Genomic DNA, 5,024 nt, shown 5'->3' with positions numbered 1-5,024 from the left:
GTATAGGTTCAAGATGATCAAATAGTGTCTGCACTTGCCTTGATCGAATTCGGGTTGCTCGAACTCAGCAGGATCCTGCTCCTCTTCCTTCACGTACATCTCGTTGGCTATACGCAACCATCATCACACATCGAAGCAATACATGCAAGAAAACAAGCTTTAATTAGGAACAGTACACCAAAGCAATTAAACTAAGAAAACAACTGTGTAACTATATTCTACACGTCGATACGAAACTATAGGAACCAGAATCACCTAATTTGGAGTTAAAGCGCAAAAGTTATGGCTAAAACAAGTTGAGTGGCAATTATGTAGTTTAACTAAATGTTGACACTTACTAACACCACTTGGGTACTAGGTTGTCATCCCTAGCATGGCACTAGAGTGTACTAAGGTATTTATGAATATGAAGGCTCTCTAGAAAATAATCTATTCTATCCGCAAGCGCACAGATAAAATACCTCATTGTAGCATTTCACTATAAAAAGTATTCCGGGTATCGTTATTTATATTTTGCTTAAGAGAACGGCGAAAGTGAAAATAGGGGTAAAATCTATCAAGGCATAGACTAGAGATAAACTTGCAATAACATGATTACTAATGAGAAACTCGTCACACAGTCACTTGCTTTAGCAGGGGGTAAGCCATAATAATAAAGATAATGAAATATAAGCTCATGGGTAAATAACACAGCGATTAGAAATAGACTACTCCACATAAATGTAAGGTGACGTCGGATTAGCTAGAGAATGGATTCTATGTATCTACTATCTACTAAGTTACAATCTACTCTAGGCATCTACAAGATCATATATAGCACAAAAGATTCTTTATTCATGTATAAGAAACATTGCTAAAGTAAATCAGAACATAGCAAGACTTACTCCACAATACAAATTCTGCCTGTCCTACTGACGGAGGGTGGACTATATAAGAATCAAACGAAGCTGTCACTATCGCGAACTACCACACGACCCGGCCAATAGGATACATTTGTAGGTAAATAATATCTAAGCACCACGCCCACATATGATCTACCACTTAGCTCTCTCGAGTCAAGAGCTAAGCGCTTTGCAAACTTATACATGAACTCATTATCAATCATAACTATATCAAATATAGAACTAGAGCAAACTAAGAACATAATAAATAGAGACATAATGCAATTAGAATAAAGTAGTAGAGAAAGATATGAAATAATACCAATCTTTATTGATGAAGATCCAAAATCCAGAGCGTAATGCTCTACTTCTCTAATTCTATCTAATCAATCCTATAGAACTTGAAGGAATTGAGAGTAGCTAATTCTAATTCTCTACGTGAGAGAACTTCCTAAACCCTAGCTTTGATGGCTTCTTGTGATAATGTTTTCTCCTTCTCCCCTAGGGTGGAGAGGCCTTGCTTATATAGCCCCCTCAAATGAATGTGGGCCGTCGGATCAAACCGACCTTAATCGCACGGTTTTCCTTGAAGATTAGAGGCGGTGCAGCACGAACCGCATGACCTGGCTTGATTGGCCACTAAGGCTAGGCGGGCGCCCAAGGGGGTTGGGCGGGCGCCCTGCCCCCAGCCCTGTCTGGCCTCCCGTTTGCTCCCGTGGCTTGTGTACTCTTCTAGGTTGAGGAAAATTGCGCGGCACGTAATTATCTCATTGTAAACCTGACGTGTGGGCCTTCTCTCCATATTTTCTCATAACCCCCTGTAGAAATAGACAAACACCAAAACTCGTGGAATTCTGTCAGATAAAACCCTAATTCTAGGTGTTTGGTGCATATTGATCCTTTTCCATGTTTAGTTGACGGTTGAATTTGGCGCTTAAGGACCGTCAACAAACTCCCCAAGCTTTCCCTTTGCTCGTCCCTAAGCAAACAACTAAACTCAGATGGATCAGGAGGTGGAAAATTATTATTATTATTATTATAAGAATTGTTACCTTGATAATTACCTGAGTAGTTAGGCCTCTGTTGATTCCAACCTTGATTTTGTTGAGGACGGTTGTAGTAGTAGTAGTTGTTGTTGAAGTAGTTCACATCCTCAAGCATCTCAGGGTAGTGATTGTCTGAATGTCCAGTATCTCCACACTCCTCACAAGTCATGTGAGATTCGTAGATGTGCATAACTTCTTTCTTATCTCCAGCTTTATCATCGAGCTTCTTCATGAGCAGGTCTAGCTTTGCAGACAGCATGTCTACCTCCTTGAGCTGATGCATACCTCCACCTTTGTTACGTGTCTGGGTCCTCTCTTCATTCCAGCCTTGTTTGGACGCCATCTTCTCCACAAGAGCTGTGGCTTGTGGTATGGTAAGTGATAGGAATGCTCCTCCAGCTGCAGCATCCATGGTTTCTCGGGCACTGTTGCCGAGCCCATGATAAAACGTCTGCATCAGTAGCTAGCTCTCCATTCCATGATAGGGACATTCTAGGATGAAGTCTTGGAAGCGCTCCCATGCTTCTGGCACAGATTCGTCATGTTGTTGCTGAAAACTTGTAATCTTCTCACGTAGAGCATTGGTCTTACCCATGGGAAAGAACTTAGCCAGAAAGTTCGTGGAGCAGAGTGCCCACGTAGTATTCTTCTCCTTTGTAGCGTAGAACCACTGCTTCGCTCTTCCTAACAGTGAGAATGGGAAGAGGCGAAGTAGTATAGCATCTCTGGGGACTCCTGATATGGTAAATGTGCTGTAAATCTCCAGAAAGTGTTGGAGATGAGCACTAGCATCTTCGTGTGCCTTCCCACAGAACTGGTTGGATTGCGCCATGTTGATAAGTCTAGGCTTGAGCTCAAAGTTGCTATCGATCTCTACAGCAGGTCCAGTGCGGATGTTGTTCGTAGTGGGAGCTGAGAACTCACGGATCGATTTGTTCGCCATGACTTCGAACTCTGAAGACAAGTTCTGGTGATCTTCTTGATTGGATGAAGCTTCTTGCTAAAGTGTTGATGATCTCTTCTTGAGCTTGGCTCTTGTTTTTCTGAATAACACTTCGGGATTGTCAACAAAATTTCTTGGAAGATGTCTTCTATTCATACATTACCCTGCATAAGATAAAATAGGAAAATATCGGGGTAAAACTGTATGAGAGAATTGATAAGCTCAATCATATTAGTGACGCGAATGATGACTCTAAATCCTATATCCATTCCTAATTAGTAATCAACCTTCCCTGGCAACGACACCAAAAATGCTTGTTGGGTATTCTTAACATCATTACCAAAAGTAGACTTAGTTTCTAATTCTGATAACGGTGCCAAAAATGCCAAACCTATCCCTCATACCACTTAAGCCAAGTTGTCATCCCCAGCATAACATGAGAGACGCAATATTGAAATATGCAATTGCTCATCTAAATAAATAATCAAATGGGATCTGCAAGCGCACAGATTAATACTGATGTAGCATTTTAACCAGGAAGTATTCAGGTATCGTTATTTATATTTTTACCACTGGGAAGGGATTAGTTACCATCAATGTTTATTATAGAAAGGAATATAAGATTGAGCGTCTATCATGACATGTATAATTGAGAACATTTATCTAACTCTTTCATACAGGGATAAGTGTCACATAAAGGATATATAAAGTAATGAATAGTGACAAAGATAATTAATATGATTAGCATAACTTTAGCCACATATAAATATGATAAGCACCTCAATTAGATATTCTAGCAAGTCATTAGCATGAAATTAGAACGAACTACAAGAATATTTCCTAAGTTATTCTTAACTATACAGTCTAGCATATCATAGTTAGTGCAATTATACTTAGCAATCATTGTGAGACAAGATTACGCCCATGCATAGTGATATTATCAAGGTAAATGAGAAACATAGCAATCACTCTCCTGTAATAATGTTGTTCTGCCAGCCCTATACACGAGAGGGGGGCTATATAAGAATCAATGAAGCTGTCACTATCACGAACTACCCCGCGATGTGGCATATAGGGTACAATCGCAGATAAATACGCTATAAGCACCACGCCTACACAATATCTATCATTTACCCATGGATCTGATGGATAAACGCTGTACTATCCTAAACATGTATATAATTCCAATCTAACTAAGCCAAGTATATAACTATGATAAACTAAGAACAATATAATTGTGAATATAAACAAGTAGAGCATAGTCATAAGTAATATATTGAAGTAGAACAAAGTCATATTCATAATATTGAAGAACAAAGATGAACAATTAGGAGAACAATTAGAGAATTACCAAGAATCCTCTTAAGAGATCCGGAAACCAATCGAAGATTGACTCCTTCTAGTTCTAATCCTATGTAGCTATGCTAATCTAGATGTCTAATTGATGTGGTGGCTCTAGGCTTGATCAGAGGCTTCTTCTCCCTTGATGAATAATGAATTAGGGTTGAGAGCTCTCTCCTCCAGGGGCCAGGGGGTCTGGTTTTATAGTCCCTCCAAGTGAATATGGGCCGTTGGATCAAACCGACATTGATTGAACGGTTATCCTTGATCCTTTAGGTCGGTGGAGCGTAATCCCGAAAGAGAGTTTTGATTGGACTCCTGGCCAGGGCGGGCGCCCTGCCCCCGAGCCTGTCCGGTCTCCCGTTCGTTCCCGTGGCTTCTGGACTCTTCTAGATGTAAGACAATTGCGCGACTCGTTAATATCTCTATGTAATCACGACGTGTGGGCCTTTCTTCTGTATTTCCTGATAACCCCCTGCAGAAATAGACAAACACCAAAACTCGTGGAATTCTGTCACATAATACCCTAAGTCTGGATGTTGATTGCATTTGGATCCTTTTCTTTGTTTATTTGATAATTAAATTTGATACTTAAGGACCGTCAACGAGGAACTCAGCATATAATTAAATCAAGATGTTCATGTGTGGTGGAGTAAATGATAGTAATGGTGAAAATATATAAGTAATGATAAAACTTACTTCTCATTGCTCCTCATATTGCTATCTCTCCTCCGCTTTGATCTTTGCTTTGGGAGAGCATGGGCTATCCTTTTCTTTTCTCTCTTTTTTAGGTGGGTAGTAAATACCCCTAAT

This window comes from Sorghum bicolor, chromosome 2 (assembly GCF_000003195.3).
Source record: "Sorghum bicolor cultivar BTx623 chromosome 2, Sorghum_bicolor_NCBIv3, whole genome shotgun sequence".
Classification (NCBI taxonomy): Eukaryota; Viridiplantae; Streptophyta; class Magnoliopsida; order Poales; family Poaceae; genus Sorghum; species Sorghum bicolor.
Note: the sequence above shows the minus strand (reverse complement) of the source record.